General features: G+C 42.5%; 1 protein-coding gene across 2 annotated transcripts in view; it reads right to left on the bottom strand.

Moving 5' to 3' along the window:
• Positions 1-27,117, bottom strand: part of LOC149229083 (acyl-lipid (8-3)-desaturase-like) — a 352,078-nt gene that overhangs the window by 22,547 nt on the left and 302,414 nt on the right. The window lies entirely within an intron of this gene.

Genomic DNA, 27,117 nt, shown 5'->3' with positions numbered 1-27,117 from the left:
TCGAAACTCTGGAATCAACCTCTGCTCAATAAACCCAGAAAGCTTTTCTAAAATAATTGACCCCCGAAAATCACCCCCTTGGGGATCTACGCAATCCCTCAAGGCTCTGCGCTGGCCCTGAAGAAAATCCTCCAAAACTCTACCCGAAACTCTGCCAAAATCATCCAATATGCAAGGGTTGATCCCTTGCTCAATCTCCAAGCTCAAATCCTCCACACAAACCCAGTTCGGAGCTCCTACCAAAAGAGACTATGTCCTCCCCTCTCAAGACTGCATAGTCATCAAAATGCTCAGTTCCTCCTTAACTCCAGAAATCGCTCCTCCTGCAAAATACTGCTAAAACTACCTTGCCTGAGCAAGCACTCGAAGTCCCCCGAGGCTAAGGGTGAGATCTCGAACGGAGACACTCGATGCACTAAACAGTGTTGCAGACAGGCTAAACAGCCAGCGTGCTCTAAGTCGAAGTGACTAGCTCAAATGCAACATAATCGAATGATCAAAATGAGGAGGCTCCTCTCTCCTTTATAGCATTGGCCTCTCTCCAAACCCTAAAGCCCATCTCCTCGAATGTAGCCTCTCTCTTGCCACGTGTTCCTTCTCCATCTGCGCAGTCCCTCCAAGTGTCTACGTGGTCCTTGGGCCCCCTTAGCTCCCCTTTTAAGTTACAACGTTGTGCTACTAGGGAGTGACTTTATTCATAAAGTGAGTTATGTCCCCCTTTCCTCACCTTTTTATTTATAAATAACTATAGAAGGCAAAATTGAGAAAAATTGAATATTCCAATTAGCCATGGCTAATTAGGAATATTACAGTCTCCCCCGGCAAAATGTTGCTTGTCCTCAAGCAATGAAAGTGATGGATGCTGCAAAATTTTCTCTCTCCCAAGTGGCATCCTCATCCAGTAAATTCTTCCACCTCACCAAGAATTCCCGGACTGTTCTGCTCCGTAGCTGCCTCTCCCTGGTATCAATAATAGCCTCTCGCTGCAACACCAAATGCCCCTCATCATCTGTGTGTGGTAGCTCATCTGTCACTGTCACCTACTACCCCAATGCCTTCTTCAAGCATGATACATGAAAAACGTTATGAATCTTGCTGCCTTGGGGCAGCTCCAATTCATACGCAACCTATCCAATCCTGTGTATCACCCTATATGGCCCATAAAAGCGAGGCTTGAGCTTATCAGCGCCCTTCTGCTTCAGTGACGATTGTCGATATGGCTGTAATCGTAGGTAGACCAAGTCCCCTACCTCAAACTGTCTCTCCACCTGACCCCTGTTAGTGTACATCTTCTGCTGGTTCTACGCGGTAGCCATATTATCCTTGAGAGCTCGGAGGATATCCTGACTCTCTTGGATCCAAATCTTGGCTCTTGGATCCTTGCTAGCACCAAACATCACGTCAGCAAAAGATAAAGGATGATATCCATACAAAGCATAGAATGGTGACATACCAATGGACATGTGATGTGTAGTGTTGTAGTAGTACTCCCCCAGATGCAGCCACTTCAACCATGCTCGCTGCTGCCCACTGACATAGTTACACAAGTAGCCCTCCAGCCACTTGTTAACTATCTCCGTCTGCCCGTCCGTTTGTGGGTGATAACTGGTACTCCGTGTCAACTCCGTCCCCACCAACCAGAAAAGCTCCTGCGAAAACCCGCCCATGAAATGGCTGTCCCTGTCACTGATGATGGTCTTAGGAAGACCATGTAGCCTGAAGACCTCTTTGAAGAACAACTCGACCACCTGCGCTGCTGTGTAGTGTGCGGATATGGAGAAAAAATGTGCATATTTTGTCAGTCAATCAACGACAACAAAGATACAATCCTTGCCCTGCACCATGGGCAACCCTATGATGAAGTCATCGAAATACTCTCCCATTTCCCCTCCGAAATGGGAAGAGGCAGCAATAATCCTGCGGGATAGCTCATCTCCCCCTTGTTCCTCTAGCAAATATCGTACTCTCAGATATGCTGGAGTACGTCCTCCTTGAGGCCCTTCCATGAGAACCTCTCTCTAACGGCCTGTAGGTTTTGGTAAATCCCTGATGGCCGACCAATGGTGAATCATGTGATGCCTAAAGTATCTTCTTCTTGAGCTGAGATCCCTCAGTCAAGAAGATCCGGTCCCTATAGTAGATGAACTCATCGATTACCCTATACCTGTCATCCGCCACTTGCCCATCCAGAAACTCACATGCAAATCTGTCCTTGGAGTACTCTACTAAGAGTCGAGCCCTCTAGTCTGTGTCCAAGCTCATAAGAGACAACGTGGCTGGTCTACGTGAAAGGGCATCTGCTACCACGTTGTTCTTTCCCTTGACATACTCAATGTCAAAGTCATACGCTTGGATCTTACTGATCCACTTCTGCTGCCTCTCCTGTAGATGTTTCTGCTCCAAAAAGAACCTAAGGCTATTGTGATCAGTCCTCACCCTGAACCTGTTACCCACTAAATACTGCTGGAATTTGGCCAATGCATGCATAATGGCCAACATCTCCTTGTCATATATAGAATACAACCTCTCATGCGGAAGGAGCTTCCAGCTCTCAAAGGCTATAGGGTGACCTCCCTGCATCAACACTGCGCAGATCCCCTCCCGACGCATCACACTCCAAAACAAATGGCTGCAAAAAATTCGGCAATACAAGCACTGGGCAGGGATATACCCTCATAAACCTCATAAACCCTCACTTTTTTGGGATTGGAATCCCAAAATCGGGACGCGACCGAGATTCGATGGTGTCCTTTTAGGACATGTGGTGTCCTATTTTAGGATTCGAATTCCCATCGAATCGTGTCGGATTCGTGGGATTCGGACACGTGGCATGTGTTGGACGAATCTGGTTTCATATATATATATATATTAAAAAGAAAAAAACACATTTCAAAATTTAAGAAAAAATATATATTTAATTAAACTAATGAAAAATAAAATAAATAGAAAACAAACAAAAGTATAAACTAAATGTAATAAAAATTCAAAAAAAAAAAAAATAGCAACATCCCCAAAAGAGGGACATACCAATGAATAAAAAAAAGAAGCAAACAAACAAAAATTGATCCCAACGAAATGACGAGGGCCTTTGGCGGAGGGCGATGCTCCGCATTGCCCCTCCAATGTCCATCCATGTGGTTGGCTTGCAACTGCCACAACCCCAATGTTAGTTTGGATTGATTTATTATTATTATTATTATTATTGAATTTTATTTATGGTTTGTTTTGTGGGATTTATTTATTTATATTTATTACATTTATTTATTTATGTGGTTTATACTTTTGTTTGTTTTTCAAAACTTGTTCTTTTAAGATTAAATTCTAGATTCATTTTTTATTAGTTATTTATTTAGCCTTTTAAAGTTCAAATTTTAGATTTGTTTTTTATTTTTTTAGTGTTTTACTAGTTTCTAGTTTTTAATTTTTTTTTTTTTTGAGATTTTTAAATTTTTTAAACTTAGAATTTAATTTAATATTTTTTAATGTATTTTAATGTTTTTTTTAATTGTTTTTCCTTAAGTTTAAAAAATTTCTCTGGGTGGGAGAGGCTCTTCACCTAAAAGATTATGATAGGGGGTTGGAGAAGATAGATCGTAGGTTGGCGAGGATAGAACAACATCTTGGCATTCCTCCGATAGCTAATAAACCTCCGATACGTCCAACAAATCCTATCCTAGTGGCATGCTCTAATTCTAATCCCCTTACTTAATTTTGTTATGGTTATGGTTCAACTTTTGTATTTGATTTTGTGTAAGGCCAAATAGGCCACTATCATAATTTAGGATTGGCTGATCTTACCTTTGATAGTTTCTAGTTGTCTCCTTTCATACCTACGAAGGGTACACTTTTGCTTATGGTTCGGTCTCTCCTGTCTCTCATATGAGAGATCAATATGAAATATTGTAATCCTTGATGTAATCTCTTGTTTTCACAGAAAATAGAATTCACTCCAAGTAAATAAATTAATTAATTAAAAAAATTTGTGTTTTCAATTTTTTTAAGTATAAAAGGATGTTTTCTTTTATTTTTATTTTTAAATTTGATTTTTCTCCTATGAAAAACTTTCAATTTTTTTCTCATTTTTTTTGTTGATTTAAAATTATATTTCCTCAAGATGACTTCATACTTACTGTTACTAGTACTTACTGTTGCTGGAGGTTTCCAGCCACATTGGAGATGGCCTTTTATGTGAGCTAGCCAAGCATCCAAACTGAAAAGCCAATAACTTTGGTGGCATTGAACTCGTTGTATTTCATTCAAGGAGATAATGACATTGTGGTCTTCATGTTTTTCGTTTAGGACCCTGTCCAAGAGTGTCTTCATTTGTCAGTGGAGGGTAATAGAGTGCATATATAGGCTCCATCTTCCCCTGGTATGTCCAAGATCAGAAACCCAATTGGCTACTTCAACTTGGATTTTAGAGTCTGAATAAGCTTGGCGGTCATTAGTGGTCAAGGCTTCAAGTTGAATTTTCACTTGGATTTTTGGAGTGGAGTGAAAAATGGCTACTGCATTTTGTCCTTGGGATTGGGCTCACGGCCAACCTCGAGGGCCCCTGCCACCAGACCCTCGATGACATCGCATCATCTGTCAATGCATGTTGCGTTGATTTATTAGAGACCAAAGTGAGGACACCCCAAAAAAAACCGAGAAACTGGGGAGACCGTCAAACATACAACAAGGTAAAAGTAATGCCCAAGAAAACTTGAGTTGCTAGGGAATTGTCGAGCGGTTTCATGTGAGATTGTGAAACAGATGGAAAGAGAGGGAAGGACTCCAGGAAGGGTTTGACAACCACAAAGGACCAAGAATAACCAAACCAGTGCACACAACTGCTGCACCCTAAAAACTATATGCCAAGGACCACCAGATAAAAGCTAAACAATTGAAAGAGTTGAAGAAACTGGAGAGATTGGACATAGAATTAATTACCCAGCATTGGGGCTGCCCACCAAGCTTGAACCTGCGACAAAACAAGGATGAATTGTTGTTATTGTCACCCTCTCATGCTCGAACTACCGTTGTAGTTGCCAACAAGATCCTCGACGTCACGTGCTCTATTGTTGTTGTCCTTCTGTCCTCACAGATGCTCAACACCCAATGCATGCACTAGAGGTCAACATCTTCAAGGTCAAGACTATAAAACCTTAAATTTAAAATTTTTAACAGGATATAACCATTCAGAATATCATAATTTATCAATTTGATGTTGAGTACCTACCTGGGGTTTTTGTGGTTGAAGATGCTTCTGATTTGCTCTAGTTCCCGCTCTCATTACCAAAAGACCAAAAACCTCCCAGCCAAACTGGGTACAATCTCGGTACTCACCTCCAAAATACTTCAAATTCTAAGTAATTCGACCCCTGTGCCCAAAATTTTCAAGAACAATTGCTCAAAACTCCAATTCTCAATTTCAATCTCTTAGTTCAGATCTCCAATTCTCAATTTCAATCTCTCAGCTCAACAATTCAATCTTCAGTTCTGCGTTTCCCTCTGTTCTTTTTCCCTTGCCTCCATCTCTCTGTGTACATGGATAAATAGGTTTTCTTAGGCGGTCGTCATCTCATCCACTGCCCTCCCAGATTTTTATTTGCTTAGTCATATAGTTACGTGTAACCTCCAAGTGTTTATTCATATAAGTGAATATATACATAGAAGGTAGTTGTTATGTTAAATACATAACATTAACTTTCACATTTTTAATTATATTATTTAAATACAATGAATGGTTATATCAAGGTATATTATTAAGTGTTTGTTATATTAAATAATTATTTTTAACTTTTAACATTTTAATTATAATATTTAAATTAAAATGAATATTTATACATATTTACATTAACAAGATTGGAAGTGTAAATTTTATTAAATAACTTTATAATTACGAAAATCTTTTAATATATATATTTTGAGAGTGTCGAATTTTAGGCATTATTTCCCTTCTTAATGATTTTAGGTACTTAATCCCTTTATCCTTCGTTTAAACATCTTTCGTAATTATTTAATAAGTATATTACTGTAAGCCATGCAATGTATGCATATGTAGATATCATACGCATATATTGTATGTTTACTAATATCTTTTTGCTTATATATCCAAAATGGGGCATTACAAATACCTCCCTGACCTACCATTCATGTAGAGCCATAACCATAGGAAAATGAGAGCTAAAATAGGTGGAACATTGGCCTAATTCATCAAGGAATTGGAGACAAGGCAAAAATATGGTGAAGTCCACATTACCATCCATGAAAAGTCAAGTCAACTAGTCATTTGAGAAGATAAGGTAGCAATAGGAAGTCAAAAGTGGAATGTTTGTGCATCATATCCCAAGAAGATAGCGTGCAGACACTCTTCTAGCCATTGCAAGACAAAGATAGGTCATCTTCAACCAAATCAAGCCATTAGTTGTTGGTGATTATAGCAGCGGATAGGTATTTATGCATAGACTAAGCGTTAAGAATGCAAGAGTCGTCCAAAACCTCTTTAGGTACTTGTTTAAGTTATTAAGTGACTTTTATGATTCTTTTCTAACTTGAGAAAAATTAATTGATTTATGTTGGCTACTGGGCCAAGCTTTTCTAAAGAAAAGCAAATTATTAATGTTAGTGAATTAGATCTAATCTCTATTGTTGATCTCAAGCGGGTTAGGATTTAGTCCTAGTCATCCATCACTTTGGAGATTAGGTTTAGGGATTTAGCTCATAAAAAATTATAAAAGAAATTTTAAGGAGAGGAGGAAGACACATCATAATCATTGAGATAGAGTGATTTTCTCAAGTGAAGAGTGAGAGGCTCAAGGCTAAGGAAAAAGAAGCGTTGCAACAAAAAATTATAGAAAGGGAAACTTGTGGAGGTAGAGTTACTAAGCACCGAATTTGAAGAGGTCTGAGATATACCTCGCATGAGTTGAGGGCTTGCGCAAGGTGGTTGTATGATTTACGACTTGTTTTGGTTCTAGTGAGTTCTCCACCACAAGGGCCATATGAGGGTTGGTGTTGAAGTTTCTAAGTTTACTTAGTTGGAAACCCTCCATGCACTCTATCTGATTTATTCCTACCTACTTGTTATTTTCTCCTTAACAAGTTATTTATAATGTAAACACTGAAAATAAACACCAGTGCAAGCTCAACATTTTACAGATCAACAACTAAAAGAAACAAGAACAAACACACCATATGACACCATTGTTTTTCGACTAATGTCCCCGGAAAAACCCAATGTGGGAAAACCAGTGCAGCTATCTGAGGGTTTTCTTATTTAGCAATATCAGAGTACAACCTGGGTGCCGAGACTGGCCTACCCAATAGAGAATTTCCTTGGTAGTAATACCTCTCAGTTTCTGACAAATCTCATCGCTGAAACCCCAAATAATCCTTTTGGCAGCCACTCAGCACCAATCTGTCTCTGAAACCCTAGCATCTGCTCAATCTGGACTATGTCAGCCTCTCCTAGCACAGCATTGGCCCTGCGTCAGCGTATCTTGGCCTGCGTCAGCCCCAGGAAGCCCTGCGTCAGCTCTCTGAGCCTCTGCATCAGCTACACTAGCCCCTCTGGTGCTCTGCGCAGCACTTAGCTGCCTCTGCGTGGCCCTGCGTGAGCATTGGCTGCTCCTATGTCTCCCTCTCTGGCTACTCTGCTGCTCTCCGCCACTATCTTTGCCTCTTTGTTTCTCTGTACTCAATGCCCCTCAGCTGCTCTCCCGATCACTGATTCTATCTCTCTTAGCAAGCCGCGCTCTAGAGAATAGAATGACTGATCACTCTTGTGTATTCTCCAAGTGATCCTCAAGCCTCCTCTTATACTTTTCCTGTTGACATCTCAACGGCCGAGATTAAGTCTCTAATCAACGGCTAAGATTAGATCTGGCTTCATCCATGTCTTTTGGATCATTCTACCACAGTTTCATATTAATGCACACTAATATTTTATTTTCCCTAAGTTTAGACTTAGGGACTCCATTAAAAATATTAATTATTTTAATATATCTTGAATTGTTTAGAATTTGCCCAAACCCTTTCTGGGTATTGGAGATCTCATGTGCCCCAACCTCTCCACCAAATTTCGTGGCTAGAGCACATACAATGCTGCCCCAAATCAACACTCCCTCTTAGCAAGGATTGTGCTCTAGCAATACTCCTCATTGAGTACTACTCTGATCATCCGGCATCGGTACCTGTGCTTATGCTAGGCCTTCCTGCCCAACATCCTCTGCACTGTTGCCTCCTGTACTGTTGCCCATGGTTCTACCACTGCCACTACTGCATCTGTACGACAACTCCCTCTGCATCCGTGTTGTTGCTAGTCCTTTCTCCCAGCACTGCATCTGCACTGCACCTCCTCTCATCATGTTGCATCGTGTCGCCCACTACTACACTGCAACTCAGTTACTGAGAAGTAAGTAACTGATCTCCCAACTGACCTCCCTGTTGGGCTAGAGACACCCGCTGATGTTGAAGCTCCCTCTACCGCTGACAAGTGTTCCCTCTATGACCTCTGGCTGCTGCAACAACTCTCCACATATCGCACCGTTGCAAACCTCGTTGTGCCTTCCTGCACTGGTGCAACACTCCTATGCCTCTCGCACTGCTGCAGCCTGCTAGCTCTACGCTGTCTCGGGACTCCTACATTGTAGCTCTCTCTGGCTACTCCATCTGCATCTGTCTCTACCCACCCAACCAGTCCTGCTACTCCTCGTCGGGGCTCCCATGGCAAGGTCTAATCCAAGAGGCTGGGTACCTCGAGGATCCTGCCCCTCATCGCCTACAGTCCACCTGACTACAGCTCGATGTCTCCCCACTTTCGTTCAAGTGGTGCGTGTGCACTCATGGCACAGTCATCATTTGTCAAAACTTCCTTCTCTATCCATGCTGGCGCTGCCTTAGTCTCGGAAGATTCTCCCTTACTCTTCTTCCTTGGACACTGGGTCGCATAATGATGCAGCTCTCCACAATGGAAGCACTTGACCATGGAGAGATCTTTCTTCTTCCGCTTCTCCTGCTTTCCCTCAGATGCTAGGGCCACATCCTCCTCCTCCTGCTTGACCTTGATCCCTTTGATGCTGCTACCTGTCTTCGACTTCCGTCTGATCTCTTCCTGGCGAAGAGCTGACCACATCTCGTCCCAAGGTGGGAGAGTCCTTCTGCCCACGATACTCTGGACAAATACTTCCCAATCTTCTGAGACAACATTCAAGGCTGTCCTCACCATAAGCTCCTGATCCGGTGTCACTCCTATAGCAGTCAACCGGTCTCGGATCTCATTCAATCCTCCAAGGAAGGTGTCAATCGATTGACCCTTCTTCATCTGATACGACCTCATCTGATTCTTGAGCAACATTCTTCTCTGCACAAAAGTATGCTGGTACAACTTCTTGAGAGCCTCCCACATCTCAAATGCCATTTCCTTCTCGACTATATTTGGTACCACATGATCCTTGACCCCGTCAAGGATAATGCACTTGGCCCTCGTCATCACCTCCTCTTACCTATCATTATCACTGGGGTCGACTGGGACAGTTATTACCTTCAAGGCGAAGTTCTTGACATGATTCCTGTCAAGCATTGATAAGATTTTGGCCTTCCAGACTGCGAAGTTTGATGCTCCGTCCAATCTATCTTGGTCTCTTATCCCGTGTAGTGCCATGATGCTCCTCTACTTCCCTCCTGGAAGTTCTCTATTCAACTCCTCTGAATCTCTACTTCCTGTCTGGAAGTTCTCTTCTGGACTCCTTCTGAATCCTGATTTCCCTCCTGGAAATCCTTCTGCTGCTTGTCGAGATGCCCCCTACTTTGATCGTCTTGTGGAACTGCACTGCTGATCCGGGTTCCTCGGCTAGAAACCCTCAGTAACAAATCCTCTGGCCCTACTCTGTCAAGTATTGTTCTGACTACAATACCTCACTAGCACCACTCTGCAATGTTCCTGCAGCCTTCTAGACCCCAGCAACTGCATCTCTGCCTCACTCTGGTCCTGCGTCACCCCGGATGGATTTGCGTCAGCCATGGGATGCCCTGTGTTAGCCCTCTGGCCCTCTGCATCAGCAACGCTGGCCTCTCTGAGGCTTTGCGCACCTCCCAGCTTCCTCTGCGTGGCCCTGGCTAGCTCTACATCACACTCCTTGGCTTCGCGCTGCTAGAAACAACTTCTATCACATCGGGACAGTTGTTTTCTGCTGCTATTGCTCTGCTCGGCTGATGTCGTTTAGTCCTCGTGTGATCTGCAATCACCCTCTGATACCATGTTGAAGTTTCTAAGTTTACTTAGTTAGAAACCCTCCATGCACTCTATCTAATTTATTCCTACCTACTTGTTATTTTTTCCTTAACAAGTTATTTACAATGTAAATACTGAAAATAAACACCAGTGCATGCTCAACATATTACAGATCAGCAACTAAAAGAAACAAGAACAAACACACCATATGACACCATTGTTTTTGGACTAATGTCCCTGGAAAAACCCAATATGGGAAAACCGGTGCAACTATCTGAGGGTTTTCTTATTAAGCAATATTAGAGTACAATCTGGGCGCCGAGACTGGCCTACCCAACAGAGAATTTCCTTGGCAGTAATACCTCTCAGTTTCTCACTAATCTACTGGTTGAAACCTCGGATAATCCTTCTGGTAGCTACTCAGCACCAATCTGTCTCTGAAACCCCAGCGTCTGCCCAATCTAGATTGCGTCAGCCTCTCCTAGCCCAGCACTAGCCCTACGTCAGCGTATCTTGGCCTGCATCAGCCCCAGGAGGCCCTGCTTCAACTCTCTGAGCCTCTGCATCAGCTACGCTAGCCCCTTTGGTGCTTTGCGCAGCACTTAGCTACTTCTGCATGGCCCTGCATTAGCACTGGCTACTCCTGCGTCTCTCTCTCTCGCTACTCTGCTGCTCTCCGACACTATCTCTGCTTCTCTATCTCTATGTACTCAATGCCCATCAGCTGTTCTCCCGATCACTGATTCTATCTCTCTTAGCAAACCCCGCTCTAGAGAATAGAATGACTAATCACTCTAGTGTATTCTCCAAGTGACGCTCAAGCCTCCTCTTATACTTTTTTTGTTGACATCTCAACGGCCGAGATTAAGTCTCTAATCAACGGCTAAGATTAGATTTGGCTTGATCCATGTCTTTTGGATCATTTTAACATAGTTTCATATTAATACACATTAATATTTTATTTTCCATAAGTTTAGACTTAGGTACTCCATTAAAAATATTAATTATTTTAATATATTCTGAACTGTTTAGACTCTGCCCAAACCCTTTCAGGGCATTGGAGATCTCATGTGCCCCAACCTCTCCACCAAATTTCATGGCTAGAGCATATCTGATGCTACGCCAAATCAACAGTTGGCTAGGAGAGGGGAAAGTTGAATTTGCAGATTGGAATTTTTTTTCAGTGGGTCAAGTTTTTCAGGGGGGAGAGTTTCTCCAATTTCTATTGTTGTATAAAATGTTGTGATTCTTTGTGGGACATTTACCCTTTGAGGGAGCCCTTATTCTATGAAATAAAGTGAAGAATAAATTAGATAGTTTATAATTTTTATTGTGTGATTAATTTTCTACTTGTCCTCTTGCTACAAATTTTATTGTCAAATACTATTGTATTTTTACTCAACAATCTTAGAAAATAATTTAATGGTTAAATAATTCTTTTTGTGTGTAAAAATTGCTTGTGATATAAATCAGATCTATAATTTAGTAAATTTAACATTAGTCAACCAAAGTGAGTGGATCAAGGTGAAGTCGAGGTACTATCTAACCACTGGAGAGGTCATTGGGCATTCTAGTGGGATGTTGGAGCATCTAAGGATCATTTTTCAACTTCCGAACAAGAAGCAAAGTGGGTGTAGACATCCAAGGGAAAACTTAAGTCAATTCAACCCCTTAGTGGGCAAATTATAAATGTAATTAAAATATTTTATTCAAATTACCAAGTCATCGACAATTGTAATATTATTTTCTAGAGGAAGAGTTGAGTTAGCTATTGATTTGTGGTAGCATCAAATGTGCTCTAGCCATGAAAATTGGTGGAGAGGCTAAGGTACATAAGATCTCCAAGACCCAAAAATGGTTTGGGGAAATTCCACCCGGTAGGAGAGATATTAAAATAATTAATATTTTTAATGGGGTTCCTAAGTCTAAACTTAGGAAAATTAAAATATTAATGGGTATTAATATAAAACTAGGTGAGAATGTTCTAAATGACATGGAGCAAGCCAAATCTAATCTTAGTCGTTGATTAGGGACTTAATCTCGGTCGTTGAAGACTCAACAGGAAAAGTATAAGAGGAGGCTTGAGAGTCAGTTGGAGGGACACCAAAATTGATCAATCAGTTCGATTTTTAGGAGCAGGATTTTGCTGAGAGAATTGAGCTAGTGATCTTTTGCAGCAAGGGGTAGTTCGGCACGAGGCCAAGAATACATAGAAGAGAGGCAAAGATAGTGCCAGAGAGACAACGCAGAGCCTGGAGAGGCTGACGCAGAGGCAGCTGGGACTTACGCAGAGGCCGAACAGGCCAGCGTGGGTGATGCAAAAGGCCAAAGGGCTAATGCAGAGAGCCAAGGGGATGACGCAGAGGCATCAGTAGTTGCGCAGAGACTAGCAGAGCTGACGCAGGGCCAAGAGGCAGCGCTAGAGATTTTCGTGGAGAAAACTACAACTAGGAAGGGTGACGCAATCCCTAGCTGAGTGACGCAGAGCAGTGGAGAAGCTTGGAGCAGCTTTCGCTGTCTAGCTAAGGAGCTGTCGTAGTTGTTGTGGGATCGTTCATCCGATGATTAATCAACCAAAATATCTGTCTCCGAGGAGAGGTACTACTGCCGAGGGCATTCTCTATTGGGTGACCCATTTCTGGCACCCTAGTTGTATTTAAAAACTGCATAATAATAACACCCTCATATCCACTACAACGGTTTTCCCGCATTGGGTTTTTCCGGGGACGATTGTCCAAAAATAATAGTGTCCCTTGCGTGTTTGTCTCGGTGTTTTTAAACCTGGCCGGCTCGGAACCGACTAGGCCGAGTTGGTCCGAGTCGGCCAAAAAAATTTCAACTCGGTGGTTGAACCGGTTCAGCCGGCCGAGTTAATATCGAGTCGGGCGAGTCATTGCATGACATGGCCGACTCGATATTAACTCAGCCGGCTCGGCTGAGTCCGTATCAACCCGGCCGGGTCAAGGAAAGCGGCCAGTGAACCCCCAAAAATGCAATTTTTTTTTTATTTTTTTATGTTTTTTCTAAGTGTGGGGGACTCCAAATGGTTTTATTAATTGGTTTTTTGGTCTTTGGGGTCCATTCCCCTCTCCTAGTATTGATATGCTATTCAAATTTCATGGTAATGTTAAATTCTTAAAGTAAAAGGATGAAAATGAAGATTAAGGAGAATGTCACTTTTACTTAAATTTTTAACATTACCATGAAATGACTCAGGATGTTTGAGAGTGGTTCCGGCCTCATTGGATTTCATATGGAGAAAGTAGAATTTTAGATTTCATTCAAAATCCAGAAGACTTATCAGTTTTTCAAGATTTCAAGATTGGGGGATTGCAATGTTTCCATTGAATTTTGTCATGTATTAGGGTATGGAACTCATATTTAATCAAGAGCACCAATCCCTCTATGTACCTTGATGTTAGTGACATTGGTTGTCGAACTCCTCCGGGATTCGCTCCCAAATCGGCAGCTTCTGAAAATGTCGTTCCCGCTCCCGTTTTCGCTCACTCCCCGCTTTCACTCCCGCTCCCAAGTAACACTGAGCCAGATGATGTTGGCAACTCTAGCATTAGCTAGTAGTACTGGTCACAGACTTTTGTTGTAGAGGCCATTTATAGCCTCCTTGGTTATGTGTTTTTGTTTTGATCTCTATATCATCATCGTGTATGTATTGGACTGTGGACATTGCACTGAGTGCCATTTTGATATAATGGATATATTCATGAGCCTACTTTGATCATATGTTGTCTTCTATCTATATTCTAATGCTGTTTGTTTGGAAACATGAATGAAAATCTTTAAAATTATGTGTTTTCATTAAAAATAAAAACTTAATGTATTTTTTACAACGATCGAGTCATTGAAATCGAGTCGACCAAGTCAATACCGAGTCGGAGTCGACCCTCGGCTGAGTTGGAGTCAGAGTCGCAGTTTTAAAACATTGGTTTGTCTCATTTAATTTCAGTTGTTGATCTATATTAGAGTTAAGGTTGCATTTGTGTTTATTTCAGTATTTATATTAATAAATAACTTGTTAATGGAATGAACAAGTAGAAGAAATTAAACCAGATAATGCAGTAGGGATTTCTAACATGTTAGACTTAGAAATTTCAACATGGTATCAGAGCGTCGTAGATCACAAGAGAACTGAATGCACCAACAGTAATCTAAAGAATTTGCAGCAGTAGTAGTTGTCCCGGGAGACAGTGTTGATCCAGAGCAGAAGCAACAGAGAAGAAGTGACGCAAAGGGCCTGCGTCATCATTTCGATCCAGGAGGAGGGTCAGCACAGAGGCAAAGAGGGGTAGATAAGACCTACGCAATGCCCGGTCATCTTTCTCAGTTAGGAAGGATCAACATTGTGGCCAGGAGGAGCAGATTCTACCGTTGTAAGGATTGTGCAGAGCCTGAAAGGCTCAGTTTCTTTATTTGCTTGGGCTTGGGGAGTTGTGTGCAAACTGTGATTTGAGGAGTTGGTAGGGTGTTGTTTCTGTCAGTATAGAACAGTGCCTAAGGAGACAGAACCAAGGTAGAGGGAGTCGCTACCTTGACAGATTTCTAGCCAAGAAATCCAGATCCAAGTTGCAGTTGCAAGGAGGATTGGAGAGGAGTGGTTCGACAACTAGCCAGAGGATTTCTAGGAGGGAAATTAGGACTTAGAGGGAGATTTCCAGGAGGGAAGTCGAATCTTAGAGGGAGTCTAGAAGAGGAGCTGAAATGGAAATGAACAAACTATGGGATCAGGACAAGTTGGACGGGGCTTCCAACTTTGTCATCTGGAAGGCTAGGATCCTGGCAGTCCTGGATCGACATCGCATCAAGGACTTTGCCTTGAGAGCCATGGCTATCCCGGTCGACCCAGCTGAGAATGAGAAGTATGAGGATGCAATGGCGAGGGCGAAGTGCATGATCCTAGATGGGGTCAAAGATCATGTCATACCACATATTGTTGAAAAGAACACAGCAAAGGAGATGTGGGATACTTTGACGACCTTGTATGAGGGCACTTTCGTACAATGGAAGATGATATTATAAAATCAACTGTGGTCGTATTAGAGGTAGAAGGGAGAGCAAATAGATCCATTCCTTCTCAGGTTGTAGGAGATTCGCGACTAGCTTACTTTTGTGGGGTCTACACCGGATCCAAAATTTATGGTTAGGACAACCCTGAATGCAGTCTCCAAGGAGTGGGAGACATTTGTCCAAAGTATTTTGGGCAGGGCTACTCTTCCAAGTTGGGAGGAGATGTGGGCAGCTCTTCGCCAAGAAGAGATCAGGAGATTGACCAAGGCAGGGAGTAGTGGCAAGGGAAGTCGAATCAAGAAAGAGGAGGAGGAGGATGCGGCTCTAGCATCTGCGGGACAACAAGGGAAGAGGAAGAAGAAGGATATCTCCAAGGTGAAGTGCTTCCATTGTGGGGAGCTAGGACATTATGCATCCTAGTGTCCCAGGAAGAAAAACAAGGGAGAGGCTTCCGATTCTAAGGCAGCTCCAGCGAAGGCGGAGAAAGAGGTTGAGACTGATGACGACTGTGCCATGAGTGCTCATGCACCTCTAGAGAAGAGGTGGGGAGACATTGAGTTGTAGTCAGGAGGACTACAAACTAGGGGCAGGATCCTTAAGGTGCCCAAACTCTTGAATCACATCCAGCTATGGGAGCCCTTAAAGGCAGTAGTAGACTGACAAATGTCGGGTCGAGAAAAGTGTAGTGGAGCAGCAAGGCAGTGCTTGGGTGTAGAAATTGGAGACAATGTAGTAGAGGTTGCAGCAGTGCGAGAGGCACAAAGGGGTATGCAGCAGTGCAGTGGCAGCAGAGGAAGCACAGAATAGCAGCAGAGGCAGCTTCAGTTTCGCAAGGCTTCCAGACTGACTAGGATGTTAGTATTTGGGAGAAGTCAGTTACTTACTTCTCAGTAACTGAGTTGCAGTGCAACAATTAGCAATGGTTGTGCTAGGGGCAGCATGGGCAGCATGTTGAGAGGGAGTTGCAGTACAGATGGAGCAGTGGCAGTGGCAGTATCATGGGCAACAGTACAAGAAGCAACAGTGCAGATGATGTGAGGCAGTAGGCCAAACATCAAGACAGGTACCAGTGCAGAGGATCAGTGTGATGTTTCCATGGTGAAACATTACTAGAGCACATTCCTCGCTAAGAGGAAGTGTTGATTTGTGGTAGCATCAGATGTGCTCTAGTCATGAAAATTGGTGGAGAGTCTAAGGCACATAAGATCTCCAAGACCCAGAAATGGTTTGGGGAGATTCCACCCAGTAGGAGAGATATTAAAATAATTAATATTTTTAATAGGGTTCCTAAGTCTAAACTTAGAAAAATTAAAATATTAATGGGTATTAATATAAAATTGGGTGAGAATGTTCTAAATGACATGGATCAAGCGAATTCTAATCTTTGTCATTGATTAGAGACTTAATCTCGGTCGTTGAAGACTCAACTGGAAAAGTATAAGAGGAGGCTTGAGGGTCAGTTGGAGGTACACCAAAAATGATCAATCGGTTCGATTTTCTGGAGCGGGGTTTTGCTGAGAGAATCGAGCTAGTGATATGTTGCAGCAAGGGGGAGTTTGGCACAAAGCCCAGAATACATAGCCGAGAGGCAGCGATAGTGCCAGAGAGACAACGCAGAGCCTGGAGAGGCTGATGCAGAGGCAGCTGGGACTTACGCAGAGGCTAAAAAGGCCAGCGTGGTTGACGCATAGGGCCAGCGAGCTAATGCAGAGAGCCAAGGGGTTGACGCAGAGGCATCAGTAGCTGCGCAGAGGCTAGTAGAGCTGACGCAGGGCCAAGAGGCAACGTTGGAGATTTTCGTGGAGCAAACTAGAGTTGGGAAGGGTGACGCAATCCCTAGCTGAATGATGCAGAGCAGTGGAGAAGCTTGGAGCAGCTTTCACTGTCTAGCTAAGGAGTTGCCGTAGTTGTTTTGGGATCATTCATCCGGTGATTGATCAGCTGGAATATCTGTATCCAAGGAGAGGTACTATTGCCGAGGGCATTCTGTTATAGACATTTTTGTGCCTTACAACTCCAAGCATGAAATGTCCATAAACCAAGGGCTCCTAAGTCCCTAAAAGTGTTGTTCTAACCCCTAAAGGAACAAGGTCAATAGATTACAGCTTCTCCCAGAAGTTCTCCACCAGAAACTGCTCAGAATAAGTCAAAACAGGATCATTTCAGCTGCTCCACTGGCTAAGTGCGTTGCATTGCACCTAAATACACTGTGGGCGTGCGTTGCATTTCAAAACTCCCTTCTGTAGGGTGCGATGGGCGAGAAATGACAAATGGCAGTGTCATTCCGCGAGGTGGAGAGACAATGGAAGCTTCCAGAATCTTCTCCTGTGACACTTGCCTCACTGAATTCGACCAAGGATGAGTAAGAGGCCCTCAGTCTCCAAGTGGAAGCAAGAACTGACAGAGAGAAGACACTAATCAAATCACAAGCTGACTCATCCTCCTTGCACATATCTATATATGGATCCCTCATCCCAGAGATCCAGAGGCTGGAATTTTGCATATTGTAAGGAATTGCTGTTGGTTTTTGAGGCAAAACATCAGAGTATTGGGTGATCTATGCTTTGTTTGAGGTGAAGAGGGGCTTCTTTGCTGGGAGGTTGATGCTGGATCAGGAATCACCGGTTGTAACTCCTCTTGGATCTTTTCTTGTTTATCAATAAAAACTATTTGAGTTTTTCCTCCATGCTTTTGTATCATTGATGCTTGTTACATTTGTATGGTTAACTTAAATCTGATCCTAAGTTGTTTATGAATATAGATCCATGTCTTTGTATAGTGTTCTTCTTCTGTGATCTTACAGGTACTTTGTGAAGCTGGGCAAGTAAGGGAGCAGGTAGCTGGAGATTGTCAAAGAAGGGAGGGATTGGATCAAAGGACTAGCGCAAGACACAGGTTGGTTCTTTCTATTCCTCTCTATCTATAGTTCATAAAGGAAATACAAAAGTAGTTTTTCTCTGTTTGTTTCTAAGGCAGCTGTCACACCTTAGTGGGATAGAGCAGTTCTAAATAGACACTTTTCCCTGTAACAAAATGGCGACTCCGCTAGGGAATGTCTAATTAGTATGTTTGTGTATCTCTTTGTTGTTTGTTTCATAAACTCATCAGTAGCTTTCGAACTGCATTTGCCATAACAAATGCAAAGTAGACATCTGCTGCTTCAATCCATTCACTGGATCTGTTTATGATTTGAACAACTGATTCACAAACTATCTGATTGCCCTTGTGATAGCTCTTAGATCCTCCTTAGATCAACCCCTGATTGTGCATTACTGATTGCTTTTACTCGGCCAAAAACCAAAGACTGAACTGCAAACTGCGACCCGGAACCCGGACAGATTCTCGTTTCTGGCCCAGCGCAAGTACTGTTAAGAGATCCTGAATTTCAGCACACTTCCCGAAAGGGCAACCTGCGCTGCATTTCAGTTTCTCTGTGTTACAGGTGCGCTGATCAGACTAGCCCTGTACAGCTGTGGTTCTTGTGCTTCATTCTTTCCAGTTCTATCTCTGAATTTTGCTGTCTGTGATCAGTATATGTCTGTTTAAAACCCCTTTTCCTTGCTGTTATTCCGCCTCCTTTGTACAAAAGAACTGTAGATGATTTTGTGTGTTTGTTGAGTCGTTTACAGTTTTCCATTGCAAAAGTAGAATAGTCGTACTGTCGTCCTTTGATTTGAATCTGTCGCAAGTGTCGATTTCGATCATAGGAGAAAGTTTGATTGCTGTTGATGGTCGATTATACTGTTACTATTGCCTTTGGTCTGAATTTGTGATTTTCTAGTGTCAAGAACAAGTGTTCATTTCAAAATCGCAAGGTGTCGTAATCATCTTTGTTTTTGATTTCGAAAAAGAGTTTGTTTATATTTGTCGCTTGAAAAGAAATTCAGATTTGTACATCAACTTTCTTTTTAGCATCAATACTAAGAAAGTCGAAAACAAATACATGCATGTGCATTTGCATATAGACAGTCTGTTTGGCTTGATTTAGGAAAGTGCATTTACGGTGTGCTCTTTGCTCTTTGTGAAAAGATTGTGTCTTTATTTTCCCCTAGTAGCTAGGATTTTCATTGCACAAAAGAGATAAAAGTTTGTTTATCATCTTTAGATTGCATTTTAGGAATTACATCTACATCTCGTGGTGAACCCAAAAGGCAAACTTCATAAGCAAGATCAACTTAAAATAAATTCAATGAATCTAACAACGCTTTGGAACTTAACGCACAACATTTAGAGGTCTAGGCTAGAGACGTATTCTGGCGTCGTAAAACCTGGTAACTGTTGTCCTCACTGATGGTTGGGTGATTCCTCCACTTTGAGACGATAAGTGACAGTACGGACTTGTGCTCCCACGTACCGTCGAGTATATTTTGGGAGACCCCTATAGGCTTAAATCCTTTATCCTTAGGAAGCCGTGTCTGCCGCCTTATCGATCGCAATGCACTGAACACAGCATTCGGAAAGATTGACTGCCGTACCGTAAAAAGTATTCTGCAGTTTTGTAATTGGTTTGGTACTTCCTCTACCTAGATCTCCAGAGTAGTCCCTTTCGTTCCTTTTCAGACTCCTTAACGAAAAAGGTCCATCTGAGCACTTGTCACTTCAGGCTCATTAAAAATCGAAAGAGACTAGAGTCATCTTTTGTTTTTTCTCAACTCTTAAAAACTGAAAAAACAAGTTGTGTCAAAGCATATAAAAATTTATTTTAAACGGAATATTCATTACCCCTTTCCTACGTTGATCTTGGGTTGAGAAAATGGAGTCAACCAACCAAGGAATTCCCCTTGGAGGAAATCCTAGTCCCTTCTCCTCTTGGGGAGATGTTGGTGCGCCCCATATGGCCACATTGTCGCTTCCAGGACTGACAATTGGTTTGCCTGTATGGCTCTTCTCAACCTCTGTCGTTCAGAACACCACTATTCCTGAACAATCGAATCAGCAATTAGACGAGTCCAGAGTAGCCCACCAACCTTCTACTTCCTCTAATTCTTCCTCTCCTCCTTCCTCTTCGCTTGATGGGGCTGGTAAAGCCAAAAGTCAAGTTCCTAAGGAGAAGAAGGAAAAGAAGAAGAAAGAGAAGAAGAAGAAGGAGCCAAAAGCGAACGGGGGCAAACGAGTGTCGTCTAACGAAAATCCACACACTGCACCGACCAGGCCTAAATCGCCATGTGTCATTTGCAAAGGAGACCACTTTCACAGAGATTGTCCTTGCATCCCTCGGATCTTAAGGGACTGGTCTCCTCGTTTGCACACCCCGGTGTCGTCAACCTCTGATGATCATGTTGAAAGCACACCATCAACTAGTGAAAGTAAAGCCCCAGGACAAAAAGGGAAATGTAGATTCCCTTGTAAACTGTGCAAAGGCAATCATGCCGTCCACAGTTGTCCCTTCTTAGACGAAGCTAAAAGAGTTTTGGATGATCGTCCGGTTTCACCGTTACGACTTCCTCCTGGATATAAAAAACTCTTGCCGAGTCCGTCACTAGTCGAAAATCCAGCTGACCCGCTCAGGTGGTCGGCCGAAGCATCTATCATTGAAGATGAACCATCTGAATCCATACCAGACAAAAGTCAAAAGGTCGAGGCGGCAATTGACCCGGTCTTGCCTTCAGAGGTTCCATCTTCAGATGATACAATCACTGAAGAGAACAAGGATGACACCGTCCAAATTCTTTTCATAAGCACAGACTCCAACGAACATGGGGGCAATTTACCCGTTCCTTTACCGCAGGAAGGAAGTTCGTCAGAGTCATACCCGGCTGTCTATTCGGTCCCACCTCCAAGCAACCTAGTTGTCTCCTTCGACTGGAATCAACTAGGCAGACCCCGTTTACCGGCTAGTGTACCGTTCCGAATTATTGTTCAAATATATAGAATGGTTATGGCTGGTACCATCATAGATGAAGGGGCTTCTGTGAGTATCCTTTCCTCAACTGCTTGGAAAGCGCTTGGTTCGCCATCGCTTTTGCCTGAGATGAGAAATCTAACAGGCTTTGATAAAGGAACCAGTCGACCGTTAGGGATCCTTCCCAATGTGCCCATAACATTGAGAGGGAAAACCGTTCACATGAACGTGATGGTAGTTCAAGGATCCCTGGATTACAATCTACTCCTTGGACGAGACTATATTTATTGCATGGGAGCAATTGTCTCCTCACTCTTTAGAGTAATGTGTTTTCCGCACGAAGGAAGAGTGGCCAAGCTCGTGGACCAGCTTTCATTTCCCAGATCACGCATAGCAAATAGTCATATACCATCCCTGAATGGTCTTTTCACGCAAGAAATGTCTCAATCTCCAGTCCATCCTCCCGATGAGCGCGAGTAATTCGGAGGCATATGACTGAATCCCAGGGGGGCATGCACCCTGGTCTGCTTCGGCAGGAAAACTTCGGGTATAGGGTAGGTTTCCGTGGGAGAATATGACTAGTCTGTACCCCCGTCCATGATTGGAAGAGGGGGTTATTCTAGAACAAGATTCTCTTGTCAAAGTTATGTGAGTTGGCGAGCGCCGCCACTCACCTTTGTTTATCTCGGTAGACATCGCCGAAGAAGTGTTTTGTTTGCGCTGTAAATAGAACAATCTTTGGGTAACCTGTAAGAGGTAGGCCTCTCTCGGTAAAACAAATGTTTTAGCGGAAAGAAGTAGGGGTAACCTTGAAACTCTGTTTTATACCTGGGGGCATGCAAACCTTTTGGAGTGCAAGCAAAGAGCAATCATTTATCTGTTTTTTGGATTGGTCGTCTCCTAACTTGCATAAAGAAAGGATGTGGGGCAAAACTCTAAAAATTGCCGTTTTATATGAGACATTCTTATCACACGACTGGATTGATCGAGCAGTTTTAGCACATAGTTCAAGCTCGTTAAAAAATAAACATAAGACATGAGCAAATGTTTCCACCCGCGTTTAAGCTCGTTAAAAAATGAACTATTCTCCGGTAAATAACCACCGTGAATGTAGTACTTCAGCCATTAGAGCCTTGGTCGTGTTTGCACCGTCACCTCCACTTTTTCATTGGCCGATCATTCACCTCCATTTGATTGTTTACCCATTTTGAGGAACAGTTGCGAAGAGTGATTTCATTAGCCATCCTTGTGACACTGCCATGATTGGAAAATTCCAAACCTTACCTGGAATCAGCTGCTACCCATTTTATCACTCGTTCCTCAAAAGACGAGTCTCCTTTAAGCTCTTTTCAACTGACTCGTAAAATATGAAAAGATGGCCGAGTCCTTGGCCTTCCAGCTCGTTAAAGGGACAGGAAGTGCTATCCCTCATCTAGATTTTAATCTTTTTGGACCTGAGGGATTATTGCACAAAAAGATCGAGCGCTTGTTTTGTTCGGCTCGTTAAAACTATCGAAAATTCATCCCTTCTGTATTGTTTTATACTTTTTCGGACTTAAGGGATTAGATGACGAAAAAGGAATTTTGGAGTTACCTTTACGTTCCTTTTCAGACTCTCTAAAATTGAAAAGGACCGAGTTATCTTTGTCGTTAAACTCGTTAAAAAGATTAATAGCGACAAACTTGTCTTTAGACGAGAACGAGTTTCACTATCGCTAGGCTCGTTAAAACATAGCGATGGGTTTGCCCGAAGGGCAAATTATAGAACAAGCATATGTTATCCTCCTCAAGCTAGACAAAAATAAAGAGGTACTGGTCAGCAATGACTGGGGAAAATTGGGAAGAAAACTCAAAGAATCTTTATTTGTAGCAAGTCGCTCTTGAACATGACACTTCCACTCCATGTCCGAGTCGGGTTGGGTTGTTTCATTCACCGGTCACATCGCCATGGTCACACCATACCATCCACATTTGGGGTTAGTGCTACCAATCCATCACATCAGTGTCGCCGACATGTTCAAGAGAAGTCACCTGTGTCTCACCCACTACCATACATTATACTCCATTCTTTCATGACCGCCACCCTGAACATTATATCATCAGATCGTTTTCACCTCCATCAAAATCATTCGCTCCGTTCCGTGTCATTGATGTGGGATTCATTAAGGCCCTCCTGTGATGGATCACTTCTTGTCGACATTAGCTCATTATCCAAGAAGTTGATCTAGGAACAACCCATTCAGTACTTTGAAGCTTGCATGCCTCAATGGCAAGTTTCTCACTTCCGGCGACAGGTTTACATCAATGGCCTTCGACCAAAAGATTTTGCATGGTGTTCGACGCCAAGTCCTCTATTCACACCACGTGAATTGTACTGCAGTACCTTGAGGGTCATTATCATTATCGGTGATTCCTCTCGTGCTTGTTAACGGTTTACATCATTGACCGGTAATCAAGCGATGTCTTTCCATGTTCGACTTCAAAACATTTCTCACATGGATCGACTTGTACTTCGAGTGAAGATCAGACGAGATTGAAGACCCCGGATCTAGTTTCATCCATCCGGGCTGCAATATATATTCAGGGAAATAAAGACATCAAATGTACAGCATTGCAGCACAGATAATCATCCTACCAAAAGGATGATGGCTCTATCAGAATCATCAGTCTACCCTCAGACGATTGTCTGTCTTATGTACATGGAAATGAATTTATAAAGCTGAGCATGGGAATGCCCGCCTCAGCTAGATCATGAAAGCAGTATGAAGATAATGTATTGTATTGTATCTTATTACAGGTCTCCTCCCAGAATTGAAAGAACTTCGAATCCTCATAATAAAGCATTTCACCCGACACCAAAAGGTTAACGGCCTCATACTTTAGGGGGCAACTGTTATAGACATTTTTGTGCCTTACAACTCCAAGCATGAAATGTCCATAAACCAAGGGCTCCTAAGTCCCTAAAAGTGTTGTTCTAACCCCTAAAGGAACAAGGTCAATAGATTACAGCTTCTCCCAGAAGTTCTCCACCAGAAACTGCTCAGAATAAGTCAAAACAGGATCATTTCAGCTGCTCCACTGGCTAAGTGCGTTGCATTGCACCTAAATACACTGTGGGGGTGCGTTGCATTTCAAAACTCCCTTCTGTAGGGTGCGATGGGCAAGAAATGACAAATGGTAGTGTCATTCCGCGAGGTGGAGAGACAATGGAAGCTTCCAGAATCTTCTCCTATGACACTTGCCTCACTGAATTCGACCAAGGATGAGTAAGAGGCCCTCAGTCTCCAAGTGGAAGCAAGAATTGATAGAGAGAAGACACTAATCAAATCACAAGCTGACTCATCCTCCTTACACATATCTATATATGGATCCCTCATCCCAGAGATCCAGAGGCTGGAATTTTGCATATTGTAAGGAATTGTTGTTGGTTTTTGAGGCAAAACATCAGAGTATTGGGTGATCTATGCTTTGTTTGAGGTGAAGAGGGGCTTCTTTGCTGGGAGGTTGACGTTGGATCAGGAATCACCGGTTGTAACTCCTCCTGGATCTTTTCTTGTTTATCAATAAAAACTATTTGAGTTTTTCCTCCATGCTTTTGTATCATTGATGCTTGTTACATTTGTATGGTTAACTTAAATATGATCCTAAGTTGTTTATGAATATAGATCCATGTCTTTGTATAGTGTTCTTCTTCTGTGATCTTACAGGTACTTTGTGAAGCTGGGCAAGTAAGGGAGCAGGTAGCTGGAGACTGTCAAAGAAGGGAGGGATTGGATCAAAGGACTAGCGCAAGACACAGGTTGGTTCTTTCTATTCCTCTCTATCTATAGTTCATAAAGGAAATACAAAAGTAGTTTTTCTCTCTTTGTTTCTAAGGCAGCTGTCACACCTTAGTGGGATAGAGCAGTTCTAAATAGACACTTTTCCCTGTAACACATTCTCTATTGGGTGAGCCATTTCTTGCACTATAGTTGTATTCAGAAACTCATAATAATAAAACCCTCATCTCTGTTGCACTGGTTTTCCCACGTTGGGTTTTTCTGGGGACGATTGTCCAAAAATAACGGTGTCCCTTGTGTGTTTGTCTCATTTATTTCAGTTGTTGAGTTGTATATGAGTTAAGGCTGCATTTGTGCTTATTTCAGTATTTATATTAATAAATAACTTGTTAATGGAATGAACAAGTAGGAGAAATTAAACCAAATAATGCAGTAGGGATTTCTAACGTGTTGAACTTAGAAATTTCAACACTAGCCATTAGTGAGCTATTAAGAAAAGTTTCATAAAAGCTAGCCTCCTTCTAGTAAAAGGTTGTTGTTATTTTGTGAAATCATATGCCCAAAAAAAAGGAATTCATTTCTCAAACGTGTATGATTTTTCTACATTATGTGGTTGGCTTTTACAATTTTGTATTTCCTTGGCTTATTGTGCTAACTAGGGTTAAATATAAAAAAAATCATTGAATAATATCACACAGTTATTGGAGAACCATCCATTGAGGGGTTATATAACCACGTAGAGGAGATAAATGAGGGCACTCGCTGCTTTATTTCTTTGTTGTGAGTGGGTCACTTGGACAAAGGTTGGACCATTTCGGAAGAGAGCTTCAACTAGGAGAAGAGTTTGCATTTCATCGTATAGAGTCAATCCAAAGATTAAAGAACATGAGACTAGGGGTCGCTCCTAGTTGGGTCTAAAAATGTAATATCCCTAATAGGAAATAAAAGTGATGAAAAGAGAAAATAACAACATGCACACACAAAATTTAATCCATGCATCAACATCAATAGTAAACACCAGAAATTGTGCCAAGTTGAGCCATTTTATTAACTGAACAATGAAAAGTACAATATATGTGGAATCAGAGGAACATGAGCTTTCTACAGCAAGCAAGGCAAAAACCCTGGTGAAGATGAAAACACCCAAGTGTTAGAAATGGCTCTGCTATAAACACTGCACCCAACCAGGAATAATTGTTGTAACTGTTGAAGAAGAACTATTGGTTTAAGCCTCCAAATTTCTCAGAAAATCTAGCGAAATTAGCCACGGGCTCTACACCTCAAACCCACAAAAACCCAACAAGGAATTGGGCTACTTCTGGTTGGCCCAAAAAACCTAAAAATGCACACTCCCTTCTATACTTGGTGTACGCACAACTGAGAGAAAGGTACTGCTACAAGCCAAACTGCCTCTAGAAATCCCTCCAAAAAATCCCCTACAAAAGTCCCTAGCAATACTTCCAAAGCCTGACAAGTACCCTACCCCAAGTCCAACAACTCCACACCATGCGCAGGCCCAGCCAGCGACTCACTACGCACTGTCAAAACACACCAGAAATACTCCTCCAAACTCCCAGCACTCCAGCCCTGCAAAATACCCCAAATCTCCAGCAAATGCTAAGACAAACTTCCCCTGAAAAGCCCAAAATCCAGTATGCCCTACAACTATTTCTCCAAGGGGTGTGTACTTCCTTTTCTGTGCCCAATCTGCTCCAAAATATGAATAAATACCCCTACAAATCCTCCTGGGACAGCTCTGAAAAGTAGCAACAAACTCCCCTATGGTGGCATTCAAAGTCCAACGAAGATGGAGGTGATATTCCCACCCGGAAATCTCTTGTGTTGAACAGCACGATGTAGACTTGGCTCAGCAGCTCAAGTATACAAGGGTTCAATTCTCAAATTGGCCAAAAGTCCCAAAATGAGGTCCTCCGCCACTATTTATCCTTGCTGGCCTCCTATCTCCAAGTGGGCCCCACAAATCAAACTCCTTTTGCTCTCATCCTTCCCACAAGTGCAAATTTTCTAAGGGGTGTGAATTCCCCCCTTGGGTGGACCCCACATTCCACCTGCCTTTTAATTTTTTCCTCCTTTTCCCATATTTGGAGCCTCCTGCATCAAAACGTCAAGTGGAGTCCTCCTAACCCACTTTCCCTTAGTCAAAAACATGCCAGAAATATCAAAATTGCACAAAAATGTATTACTTACCAAAACTTGCTAAGTAGGAACATCATAGTCCTCCCCGCCCAGATGTTGCT

This window comes from Pinus tabuliformis, chromosome J (assembly GCF_031772625.1).
Source record: "Pinus tabuliformis cultivar Carrire ecotype Pingquan chromosome J, CPIR1, whole genome shotgun sequence".
NCBI lineage: Eukaryota > Viridiplantae > Streptophyta > Pinopsida > Pinales > Pinaceae > Pinus > Pinus tabuliformis.
Note: the sequence above shows the minus strand (reverse complement) of the source record. Positions and strands in the feature narration are given on the sequence as shown.